We start from the raw sequence: 14,377 nt of genomic DNA, 5'->3' as shown, positions 1-14,377 counted from the left end.
ATTTTGGCTGTTTTTGAACTATATATAGATATTTGACATTATTTTTTCATTCTATTAATGTGGACGAAAATTCTATTAAAATTCTAAAGTCAATCTAATAACTTTATAACATAATACGAAGTTAAATATTACAGATATATAGGCAAATGATAAAAATTTTTAAATCATTTTGTAGTTAAACATTTATAAAATCTTCAATTGTTTATTCCTAAGGTTTAAAAAGTTAATATAGAGTTTCTCATAAGTAGTTACCAATATCTTGGAATTAAAGAAACTAGAAAAATATATAATCAGCATTTTCACTATAGACATTTGAAGTTTATGTTTGGACGAAATTAAATATTTGAACGAAAAATAACAATTTTAGTTATTTTATTGTAATTATAATTGTAATATTATTTGTTCAAACTTGAATCTTTGACGGGTACCATTATATTTTACGGTATAGCCTATTTTTACCTATTATACCTGGGTCACACGGTAATACAGTAAAGTTTGTAAGAATAATATTAATGTATTGTTTTCGAAAAAAAATATCAATTCAACCCACCAAATAATGGTAATAATGTAAATATATCATAAAATGTACCTAGTAATGCAGGCTGACAGATTGTCTCCGCTCATAAGCGTTTTTCATACCTATCCAATGATTTATCATGTGTGGTTACCAACTTTTTTCTTTTTTCAATATTTAATGAACATGGTATTTTCAGTGAAAATTGTTTTATAATACATGAGGGGACGTGCACTGTATATTATTAAACTATATTTGAATACGAAGCAAAACAAATAGGAGGGCAGGAGGTACATTTATACACAAATTCTGGGAAACGATGAATATATGAACTAACAAAGCAATTACGGCCGTGTATCGAAATTACGTAGAATCTATCCTGTTTTTATTATAATATACAATATTACAATATATATTCTATATTACCATGTGTACCTACTATAAAAGAGGCTTAAATTTTTCATGGTTTACGTTTATATACTCATGAAGAGGTATATAATTAATTTAGAGTGAAAAAGTAATATCTGGTGCCATGGAATAAAATATATCCATTTTAAAAGCGATGATTGAAAAAAAAAATAAAAATCGAATGTTACAGTTATACAAAAAAAATATGCTGGTGAATCAATATTTTAAATTACTAAAATGCTACTTATTAACTATCTGCTATAATTTTACGGTAGACTGTAAATTTAAAATCATGAAAAATACATTTTTTAATAACTATAATTGCGAACGCAATGAGAAAATTACTAAGTGAAATAAACTAAGTGTATAAATGGCTAGAGTGAATTCAATAAGTACTTATTATACAACTATAACACAAATCCCGATGTTAAAAAAAAAAAAATCATATAAAATGTATATATAATTTCAGTTTTATAACTTTATAATTATGAGTAATATTATAATTGCTGGTAAAGTGATAAATGCGTACAGCCCGGTATTATAAAGGGACATGATAAATACATTTTCATAATTATTTTCCACAAACAAGGTAATCAATAACAGTCTATGTCTATATCATTGCAACGACGGCAACTCAACTACTCAAGTTGAAAAGAAACGAATCCATTATAAGATATTATTCAGATATAAGACAAAGAAAAAGTTGTTGTTAAAGATCACACTAGAGATTTATCTTATAATATATTAAAAATAGGTAGACAACACGAATTATGTTAAAAACAAAAACGCGTAAATTCACTCCCGGTATACCAATAAGTTTTTTTTTTAAATATGACTTTATTTTGAGATATTACAATCTATATACAGGGGAGTACAATAAGTAATAATTATGGTGAAAAGAAAGAAAAACTATGAACTAATGATAACATAGTAGGAAATCTCTCATTAGAAACACCTAGTATTATAAGTTATACTTTTAATAGTCGATAAGTATTATTATATAATTAACAGTTTAATATATAGACTAAAAATTGGCATACATAGGTATACCAACCACTACTGATAAACAGTGATTAATATTATAATGGTGTTTCCCAATTATAAACATAACAAATAAATACGAGAAATTTTGTAATTTTGTTGTAATATTTCATAGAATTCATTAAAAAAACTCATAACTTTTAATTGAGTTAAATCAAAATGTTCGTTTCTCCGTTCTTCACCAACTGTGTAGTTACATTTTTCGTGAAATTATGTAAAAAACTAAAAACTATTTGTTTTTTATGTAGTTGTGGGTGGGGGGGAGGGTCGATGGAAACTAGTGGATTTTTCTGTTCGAAGATTTAAGACACTTCAGCGTCTCTGCCTGTCATTGTGTCTGGACGAAGACTACGCTGCAGAAGCAATTATGTGTACTTGACGCGAAAATCCTCATCGCAGACGGGACGCTTCTGGTGCGGTTGATGGGAGGAGGCGGACGAAAATCTGTACGCGGTCCGACGACTACGCAACGGCGACGGGTGCAGTCGACAGTCCGCGTGAGTCATCGTAGGCGGCGGCGCGCTGCGTACGAATACAAATGGACGTTTTGGGGCCAAGGCCGAGCGTTATACGAGTATGACTAAAAAAAACCGTTTATTATTGTCATTGTCACGGCGAAACGAAACAAAATAATAATGGTAATAATAATACGAGCAGTTTTTTGATTGGAAGAAAAAAAACATAAAAATATGATAAAATAAATAGGGAACCTATAAGCAGAAGTATAATATGAGGAATAAAATTCACGGAGAATGACATGGATAAATTTTTTGAACCTATGTAGGTGGCGTACCAAGAACTCTTAATAAAGATTATTATTTTGGTCACGGAAAAATAACCGTAAGCTTGCACCCACTGGAAAATAAAACGACTACCTTAGAAAGCACATAGTGAACCATGCTGTACTCACAATTTTAAATAATATTAAGTTGGAAAAAAAAAACTTTTCTCCTCTGAGAAAATCTATTTTTAGAAGATAATTAGATCTTCACATTTTGATAATTATTAATAGCATAGCTGAATTACAAAATATTTAAATATCTGAGGACTATAAAATATTGTAGTTTCACAATAGGATGGACAGAATACGCATCATGTTTTGTCGGCAAGAGTGGAGAACATTGATTTTTCTAAAAAAAATAAAATTTGTCAACAGAAACAGCTAAATAATTTTTTTTCTTCTTTAAAGCCCGATAAAAATAAAACCTCACCGAGGAACCGTCATACGGTGTATGTATAAGTATATAAAATGTTATACTCGGTGATGCTGGTGTCACTCTGTGTATTGGGTGTGTATCCGTTTATATAAAGGGTGGTCACACGATTTCCATTTAAAGGGGTCGAATTACGATGCCTCACATCCGTATCGACCTATAATTATGTGACTATTATATTAGTGTAAAATATATACACATATAACTATTTGTCCAATTACTATATTAGACATAAAATGTCGTAAGGCGTACGCCTATCGATTATACTAATGGCCACATCAGATAAATTCTGAATTTATCGTTCTTGTAAGTCAACCACATTTCTATCTCATAATCTATTTTATTTGTTATCTGTACTTTGTACGGAATAAATGAACTATGCAGAAAAATAATAAACTACACTATATAACAGAATTGTCCCCTAAAACAAACAGACTGCTAATTTAAAAAACGATTTTATTTCAAATATTTTAACACTTATTTAATAATAAAGGCAAGCATATTATGAATGGCGAGCAAACAATTTTATTGTGTTTCGAGTCATGGAATAGATTAAATACAACGCAGAGTTAAAAAATAAAGTAACTTATTCTTGTAAGACCTATTGTTCTAGTTTAAAATGTACAAATTATTCACGCTTCATTAAGTATAATTATATTAAACTAAAAAAAGATTTTATTTAATTTTAGGGTATTTTTCTTTCAAATTATGTCCAATAATAATAATACAGTCTTTATAAATTACAACTAACTGAATATACAAACCATTAAGTACAAATTATTAGTAAAAATTATTTAAATTGCGTCTGTATAAAATCAAATATAAATAATAACAATTATGACTAAGAGTAATTATTATGAAACAACATTTTTAATCATTAAAAAGTCGTTTATATTCAAATTTACAACTACTAAAAATAATTTTAAAGATTAATTTTTATCATTATGGAACACCATTTAGTTATTGATCCACAAAAATGTTTTAACAATTCAGAATGGGCAGGTTATGCAGTTTTGATAATTTTTAAGTAGTTTAATTTGGCCAACATCTCTTTATATTCATAAATTGAACCGTAGGTAGAGTTTTCTAAACGTATTTTTTTTTTATTTGGTGAAAAAATAAAAATTTATTCAGCCTTGCAGCCTAGATACACGCCTAGATAAATATTAAGTTTGAAGGTTATATGGCAATATTATAATGTTATACCAAAACAATTTGACGGTAGTACTGCCTACATATTATACTGCACATTTGTGAGGAAGTTAAAAAAAATTACAGTCATACAAATATAAGTAGGTGCGCTATCTTTTTATACTGTGAATAAATTTAAATTACAAACATCTTAGATAAAGAAAATGTAGGCAGGTGTAAAATAAAGAAAACTCTTATAAATTCAAGAATACTTGTGAGTATACGTGTTTTTTTAACAATTTGAATTTTTGTACGAAATTATGGTCTCGTATTAGGTATTGTCCACCAACAATCGTTGGACATCATGAATGTAGCACATTTATTTTGAACCATAAAAACTATTAATTTATGGTCAACTAAATGATAATAACATAAATGATATATAATATGAATATATTATAGGATATAATATTCTACATAAATACTTGGGTAGTGATATTAGTAACCATGAATGATAAACTGATGACTGATGACGTATGCTATAAATAGCCAAACGAAACAAGGTAAACGGAAAAATAACAATGTAATTATTACTACATTAAATGCAAATTTGTTAGGTCTGCAACCAATTATATGTATTTAGGTAATATACGAATTTATCTCCACAGTAACAATTTTCTTTCATCGTGATGGCACAAAATATAATAATATTGTTTTATGCGGTGAAATTAGAAAAATTATTGTATACAAATACATTAAAGTGATGATGAATTAGAGCTAACTGCATAAATATATTTTACAATCTAACATAATAATAATAAGTGGTTCTCAACAATATTAATATCGAAATATTGTCGAAAATGACAAAGGTAATTTTCTCACTCGATTTTTTCACTTTATATTGCGTAGGTAATATAATAAAAAATATAATAATTTTAAGAATGTGATATCTTTTTAGCAACCATTGTACATTTAAGAGTACATAATATTCCTTTTATCGTCGTTAGCAAACAGTAAGAACGAGGGTGGGACTAATCTGACAGCTTGGGGGGATTATCTGGCTATAAACTAGAAAAGACTACCATTTACATTTCTCTTTTGTAAATACAATTCCTAAGGGTCCTTAATATTTTAGTTTTTGGTAAATGCCAGTTTCTAGCTGTTCTATTTATTGTCCAAAATAGATTGTTGAAAACAAACATTGTTTCATTTGTTCCCATTCTTAGAAAACATTAATATTTATAAACTACTTTATGGCTTTCTAACATTAAATTTATATTTAGTAAACATAATTAATCGTGTAAGCAGACTAAAACAATATATTCTAACATTCAAAATCTAAAAACATCAAATTTTATCTTATTTTTAAATTTATATGTAAATTTTTAAAGTTTTAAAAATGATACGAATACTAACCACAATTGTATATTCTAAGCTCAGCTCCTATTAATAAAAAGGATATTGGTGTTATGTTTTTTTTTTTTTTTTTGTATAACTAATGATGCTATATATTATTATGAAAAAACTAAAAATGTTTCAATCTTCAACTTACAATAAGATGGTTTCTGATAGTAAATTTGATCTAGTTGGTATAATAAAAATTCAAAATAATTAGGAAAAATATTACAACACACGAATCCGACAAAATAGGTTTCGTTTTGTTTTTATTCAAAAATGAAAAGTATAGACTTTTTACACCAAATATTTATACAAGCTGTCTAAAAAGATGATATAATTTTCAAAATGTTGACTCGTTTTAGTTATTCATAGATATTTGAAATTTTCAGCTGTTTTTTTCTTGTGCATGATACAATTTTTGATTGAAATACAAAAAAAGCTTAAAAAATAAAAATGTAATCAACAAAAGTGTTTTTACTACAACATTTAAAATACATAGTTACAGATAGTTATAAGTTTTTGCAGGATTTCAAGATTTGACAACATTCGTAAAATCACGATTTGAAATTATATTGTTCATTTGTAGTAAAAAAAATTTAATTTAAATTGTCATACTTTGAACTTGAAAAATATTAGATTTTGGATACGTTTTTTTTAACTGGAATTCTAAAAACTCTTAACGTTAACATAACAATTAATCTTAACTCGACACACACATTTTAGGAGTCAAGTTCATATTTTGATGTTCAAACGTAAAATTATATCTCCTTAAATTTTTTTTAGTATATATACCTATGTACAAAGTACTTAATTTCAAAAATATTTATGGGGAGTTACTTGAAACTTTTCGCAATTGCATATATTATTATTTTCTATACACAATCATACTATATTGATTTTAACTAATTTTAAGCTATTTTTACATTCTACGGATATTCGACGAACCAACGCCATTTTACATTCATAAGATGTACTGTAAATATCTACTGGATACCGATGTAAAATATAAAATAATACTTATAGTGATATCAATAAATTACACCAGAGTCTTTACTCTTTAATCTGTATTATTAAGTGGATTACACACTAGGCGATTCGAACGCGCGTCTCTGTGCGTTTTGAACGTCGCGATTTAATCGTTCAAAATAAAACAGCCGTATTAGTATGGCTATATTCACACTGATAAAATACGCGCTGGTTTAATTTTGGGCGATTGATCGCGCGAACGCTCAAAAATTAAACCAAGTATTTCCAATGTTATTATTCACATTGGGCATTTTACCCGCCGAAACGTAGTCGCATTTGTTTTATATTTTACGAGTTCATTCGTCATTTGTGTTTTTCATTTCATTGATGATTCACGTAGTTCATGTAAAATGTTCGACAACGAAGCTTTTATTATTGAAGTTTCTTACGAGGAAAGCATAATATGGAATATATGTAAGTTTTGTGTTATTTATCTTAAAATACTAAAAAAAAATGTATACTTTTTCGAGAGTCAGAGACTTTAGCAATGTAATTATGTATAATATAATGTACCATTTTTCCAATGTGAAGATAATGTTATAATTTAAATTAACTAACTATTATTTTCATTATATTGCTTAAAACTGGTTAATAGATACCTATAAAAATGATAGCTATACCTACACCTATTTCAATTATTTTGAATGATTATCCAATATATATTATATTAATACGTACCAATTTATATAGAATCAAAATTATACCATAACAAAGTTGCTGACAAACATGTCAGCTGAACTAAAATAGCCAAAAAGTATTTTGAAACAATTGAAGAAAATGAACAAAGGCGAAAAATAAGCGATTAATATAATTTTATTTATACATTAGAATTTGATTAACTGATTGAATATTATTAAACTGTATTTGTACAAACTAATAATTAATATTACAAATTAAGATATGCAAATATTTAATATAAAATTATAATAATATGTTTAAGTATGTACCAGTGTACCACACACTTTAAATTTTCATAATACATTAATTTCATATCAGCTTGTTTTGACAACTTAATTCATGAGCTAGGTTGTTGAAATAATTAACAAAATATTCTCTCTCATCTTTTGCATAAGTTGTTGAATTGCCTACTCCATTTATTCGCGTTATATTTTCCATGTTACAAGTCTGAGCATCCTCAGAGTAGTACCCATCTCTTTGTTAGACAAAATTGTGCAAAACACATGCCGCTTTTGTTATTGCGATTGTGGAATTCGGTTCAACTAATAAAGTGGTATGAAATACTCTCCATTTATAAGAAAGTATACCGAATGAACATTCGATATTTTGTCTCGCTCTCGATAGGCGGTAATTGAATATACGCTTTTATCGTTCAGACTTTTTCCAGAGAAAGGCCGTAAAAGATTAGTACGTAAAGCAAATGCTTCATCTCCAACTACAATAAACGGTTGAGGTATGTCTTGTTCATCTCCCGGCAAACAACAAGACTGTGAAAAGTTAACTTTATTATTGTATAATTTTTTACCGAATATGGATTTTTTTTGAAAATGTTGCAATCGCTTTCTTTCCCATATTATCCAAAGACATAACTGAATACACATTTTCGATTTTCATATTAAAAAAGTATCTTTTTTTGTATAATTTATATATACATGTTTGAAGTTGGAAATGACTTATGAATTTCATATTCATTTTATCATACGGCGCTATAATTCAAGTAAAAAAAAAAATCGCCACGCTTCCCCCATCAAATCCACCACTGGTCGCTTTTCCGTAATTTTACTTTCAAAATTTGAGAAATTTAAAAATTAGAAAAACGATAATTAAAAAAAGTGCCCGCATACGTTCGCACACGGACGTGGAGTCCATTACATCCCAAGAGTAAGACTATGAATTTTCCAGGTTCAATTTATCACTGTCCGTCATTGTTTCGGACGACGCGTGTTGACAAACAAATTATTATTATCGTTATTATTATAATTATTATCAATAATAACGGACGACAATCGAGTAGTGATTTTTATGGGGCAACATAATGTACGATTCTTATTTCTCATAATACGCTATAATAATATGATAATCGGGTGACGTTGGAACTGGCGTTATACCATTAGACGAGTGCGGAGACGCAGTGAGCGGGTTGGTGGTTTCAAAGAGAAGCCTGCAAGTCAGAGAACCGTAGATAATTGATTAAATACTAAATAGTCACTGTTTTTGAATAATTAAATAGGTATGTAATATTTTTAAACAAAAAACAAATGAAAATTCAATATTTTATTTTTTATACCATCACACATTATCATAAAAATGTATTTCAATTTTTTGTTATTTTTAGTTATGCTCAATGAAAATGTGTCCAAAACACAATTTAAATATAATTTGTTACCAGTGACGGTAGTTACCAGTCATTAAGCCTAAAGCCCGCTTTTGATAAAGGAAAAAAATTGAGAGATGTAAAATTAAAAAACAGAATTGTAAGATCAACGAATTCTTTACTTCGTTCAGAATCTAAAATAAATACTCAAAACTTAAACAATAGCCTTGGAAGCATAAAAATGATAATTTTATTGATTGTAAGCCGTATATAAAAATAGCTCACGCTTAAACTAAGGATCTTTTAAAAATATATTGACCAAAACATAGGTAATGTTCTTATCGTTTTACGGAAAAAAAAACTAAGACTCATTCCATTTCATGAATAATAAAATGAAGAATCTATCATACAGTAAATTTAACAATATTTTATTTTGAGCTAAATAATAATTAATTTGTTAACAACTAAATTATGATTTTTATGAAGTATTCATACAATTCAACATAATTATAATTATAAACATAATTATAGGTGTTCTAATACGCTAATGTTATAGATCTAATAATATCGTTGGAAACCAAAATTATAATTAACTACAATAATTATAAATCTAAGGATTCCTTATACACTCAAGTCATGATAACTCGTAGTTGAAGGGGGATAAAAATTCGTTTCGAGATACCTTTTTCGAATTTATCTTGCGGAATAAAAACAAAAATTGAGTTGTAAAATGTTCTGAGTTATCGCGACTCGACTATGTCTTGTAGATAACGTATTTGCAGCCACTTTTAAGTTTCTTCTTAATAAAATCACAAAATTATACAACTACCAACCAATGCAAATTTAAATGAATAGCAATGTTAAACATTTATCATTTTATTTAAATCGTATACCTATTAACGGGTTACTTTAGTTGAATATAGTATATATTTCGTCAATTTGTGTTTCAATTGACAAAATAAGTTGTCATTTTATATTATATTATTAAAATACGAATTCTTATTCAGTTATTTTTTAAAAAAAATATTGCATATTAATAAACAACTGAAAATATTACGTTTTATATAATATAATCGTGTTGAAGTACAGTCTATACAAAACGAACTTAAAAATGTTTAATCCGTTAGACAAAACATTGGGTAATATTTCTAACTTACATTATTTGTGTTTAAGTTTGGTTTTTGTAGTAGCGAGTACTGAAATTCGTTAAAATTACAATTTATATATTCATACTATTTTTTTTTAAATTTTATTTTGGTAGTGAATATTTTAAGATTCTAAGAGTTATAAAAAACTACGTGATTTCATAGCAAAATAATATATTTTAAAGTTAAACAATTTCTAACCAGGATCACTAGTCGAGGGAAGAGTCGGAAACTTCACATTCGTTGGAAATCGTAAAAAAAAAAAATAAAAAATCCAGTTATGTCAGAATCTCACGAGGGAATGAAAACAGTGACCGAGTATAAGGAGGGGGAAGGGGAGTGCATTGCAACTAAAGGCAACCGACGTTTATATATTTTATATTGTAATCCTTTCTCCAAAAATGACGAATTTCGAGTTCACGTAGACTCTGGCAACGATTCGATTGCCACCGCCCGCTCGTCGTAAAAACCCTGCGTACCTTCTGAATACATGTTACACAGAGATAATTTCGAAAAAGGGGCGATTTATTTAATTATTTTGAGAAAACAATAAAACATCTTTACGCCTCGCTTGCATAACTGGCAGACTACGAGACTACCATGCCTACTCACCTGGTTAGTAATATATAAATATATTCGATATAAATTCTAAAGTGCGCGTGCGTAATTGCGTAATAAGACGAATAGAACAAGAAATAATAAGAATATTAGACTTACTCGTTGTTTCTCGTGGTTGGTCAGCTAGTGGTCGTATCGATCGCTTCTAACAGCAGCGCATAACCGTCTGGGACGTGATTTTCGTAGAGGGCGAATGCCAGTGCAAGACCAGCGCTGAACTGCGGTGAAAATTACGGACACGACCTAAGTTGGTGGAAAACACGCGTTGTGGATATGGATGTGCAATGATATCGACAAACACGCGCGCGACGTCTTCAGAAGACTGTTTCGAGCTGTGGTTGTACTACGACCACGGTTCGTCTGTTATAGTCATTACACGGTTTTGGTGTTTTTGGGAGGAAGGTGGACGTGACGGTGGTGGTGCTGATGTGGAGGTGGTGGCGTGGTAGCAGTGATCGTGACACGGGTGGAGTCGTGGAGGGGACGATCTCGATCCAAACCAGTTCCGTTTCGTCTACACGCTTGGGTGTGTGTGCGTGTGCGTGTTAGATACATGCACAGGTGTATCTATATATTGAGGTATATTGTAGATATATAAGTATATATTAATATTATATGTATACTGGTGCATAGACGATTAATAATAACACACATAACCATATTTATTATGGTTGAAAAAGTAAGCACCTATGACGAAGTTGTCCTCGGACACGTAGATTATTAGTTCACCGTTAAATAATAATATAATAAGAACGCATAACATATTATACCATGTTATACTATACAGTAGATCTCACGTTTTAAAAATTATTACTAGTAGTATAAAACAAATTTAAATGTAAACTTGACCAGTGTTAATGTGTGGAGAGGGGTTACTTATTTTTGTTTAGTTAACATTTTACGTATCTTCTAGACTGAAATTTAATATATTTGAAAGGACGTTGACCGTGTATAAATACCTACTACAAAAAAATTGGTTTTACGCTTTTACAACAAGGTGGGCTTTTATGGTTTTGTGTTTGTCACATATTTTGTAGAGCAGAAAACAAATTCTAATCTTCATCTTCAATATTTTTTTTTCAAGTATAAAAGCGAATCAAAAAATGCACAGAACTAAAAATAATTGGAAAAGTCTAAAAAATATGGGATCACTCTTACGCTAAAACTGCAAAATTGATTTTTTTTTTTTTTTGTTATATTCTAAAAATGAATAATAATAATAATAATAACTTCTCATTTTAACCAAATATATTTTACAATAGCTAGTGATGGGCAAAATTATCTTGGTCTTAGTCTTGTAGCAAGATCTATACTACGAATTGCTTTGCAAGACCAAGACCAAGACTAAGTCTGCAAGACCAAAACCAAGACAAGACCTCACACTGCAAGAGTCTTGAAATATATTTTACTGTAATTTTTTTTTTAATGTTCCTGGAAAACACGTCATTAGGGGTAGGTTAAAATAATTAAATTATTAGGAATATAAATATATAATAAAAACGTAATATTGCATTTGACGTAGAACACATTTCAGGAATTGAGAAAATAATGAATTATTGAAATTGAAAATAAGATAATAAATAATTAGATACCATACGACTATAAGATGGTTTTGTAACAAAATATAGCAATACAAAACCTTAATAGAAATCTAATAACTGTATTTAATTAAAGTTGGTACTTGGGTATTTATTATTATATTGTATGAATTTATTTCGTTTGCTATTCGTGTAATTTTGTCAGAATATAATTATATTGTATATAGGTACCTACTATTATTGTACTAATACTAATGTCGAATGTCGATCGTCGTATTTCCGACGCTGGCGTTTAAGCAATTAGGTATACATATTTTGTTATACGTAATAGATATTTATTATTTATGAAAATGAGTGTTCAGGATAGTACTAGTGTAAATATGGATTCAACAACCCATTCATAGTCCCACAGTTAACTTAGTGACTTTTTTGAAATTATCACTAATAAAAATCAGATATCCGGCAAGTGTAAATTGTGCGAAAAAAATTAAAAGACAATTCATATTCAAATAAAGAATACAAACATTTCGGGCTTAAAAAAACATTTGATTTCTGCACATAGGAAAGAGGCATAAATATGTTTTCCTATACAACAGTCATATATATAATATATATACATATCTATTTATATTGTAATTAATATAGTTATATTATCTTAGAGATAATAAACAATTAACAAATTCTACAAACTCGGCATAAATAGGGATATAATTTTTTTTTTTTAATATCGCAAGAGTCTTTCAGCAAGACCAAGACTTGGAGAGCGAGACCAAGACAAAGACAGTGCCATAGTTTTGCTTTTGGTTTGTCCATCACTAATAATAGCATTGATAGACATGAAACTATTTTCAGAATAGATTGGATATTTTTGTGGTAAACATTTTAAATATATATACCTACTGTTATTTTAGATTCTGAACGGAGTGATGAATGTCTTGATTTTACAATGATGTGTGTGTGTGTGTATTTTTTTGTGTCTGTGTACAAGTCTAGTCTAATGTTTATGTTAGTGTTATCTATATACAGTTTAATTTACACAAATTTTTGACTTTTTTTGAGTTATTTATAGACCACTGAAATTTTCGATTTGTATGATAACTTTTTTTGAAGTGTCGGTAAAAAAATGTTGGATGACCAAAAAAACTTCAAAATTTAATACAAGGTTCCTTATGAGTTTTTCTTATTGTAGCTAAAAAAAATTAAAAATCTTTAGATACATTTTTTTTTATAAGCGTTTATAGTTCAAATTTTTACGAAATCTGTCGAAAACGCGAAAATGTGGAAGTCATTTTGAGGTTGAAAAATCATAAAAGATTTTGTGTTTATAACTAAGGATTAAAAATACAACACTAAGTTTTCTTTCAAGTAGCTATAGAGAAAACTCGAAGCATCATTATTATAAGAAAAATTTTAAATGCGTTTGAATTTTAATTTTTTATGAAATTGCGTAACGATAACGATTTATACACAAACGATTTTAAACATTTGTTATTATTCAAAAAGTATAAGTCGTAGATACTTGAAAATTTTACCAGTTATTTAGATTGACATATTTCCATGTACATGATTTAAGTTTCAAAATATTTTGACTTTTTTTGAGATATTTATAGATAACTGAAATTTTAAATTTTTCTGAAAATTTTTTTTTAAGTGTCGATCAAATTTTTTTGGCCCAATCAAAATACTTGAAAATTTATTACAAAGTTCCTCATAAGTTATTCTTATAGTGATTAAAAAATTATAAGAATACATAGGCACAATTTTTTTATTAGCAATTGAAGTTCAAATATTGACAAAAATTCGTCAAAACCATGAATATTTTCAAAGTATTTGTATTTATATCTAGGGTTAAAAAGTTCAACACTAAGTTTTCCATAAGTTTTGCTTCAAATAATTGTAGAGAAAATTTGAAGTATCATTATAGGAAAAATGTTTTGAGTAAACGCTCATTTAAATCTAAGATTTGAAAATTTAATACAAGATTCCTTACAAATTTATCATTATATATCTTTATCACGAAAAAAATGTCCACCGGAAATTAAAATTAAATTTTTATTCGCATTTGAATTTAA

General features: G+C 28.1%; 1 protein-coding gene across 2 annotated transcripts in view; it reads right to left on the bottom strand.

Moving 5' to 3' along the window:
- LOC107165899 (CD109 antigen-like) overlaps positions 1 to 11,118 on the bottom strand; it is a 97,085-nt gene extending 85,967 nt beyond the window's left edge. Inside the window, exon 1 of one of the 2 annotated variants that reach the window (XM_015514334.2) lies at positions 10,867 to 11,118. The gene's annotated coding sequence lies outside the window, so the exon portion shown is untranslated. The remainder of the gene's footprint in view (positions 1 to 10,866) is intronic. The other variant, XM_015514335.2, reaches the window with a different exon arrangement.
- Between the last annotated feature and the right edge of the window lie 3,259 nt (positions 11,119 to 14,377).

This window comes from Diuraphis noxia, unplaced genomic scaffold (genome assembly GCF_037042655.1).
Source record: "Diuraphis noxia isolate RWA-SAM2 unplaced genomic scaffold, SU_Dnox_SAM2 contig0001, whole genome shotgun sequence".
Lineage (NCBI taxonomy): Eukaryota > Metazoa > Arthropoda > Insecta > Hemiptera > Aphididae > Diuraphis > Diuraphis noxia.
Note: the sequence above shows the minus strand (reverse complement) of the source record. Positions and strands in the feature narration are given on the sequence as shown.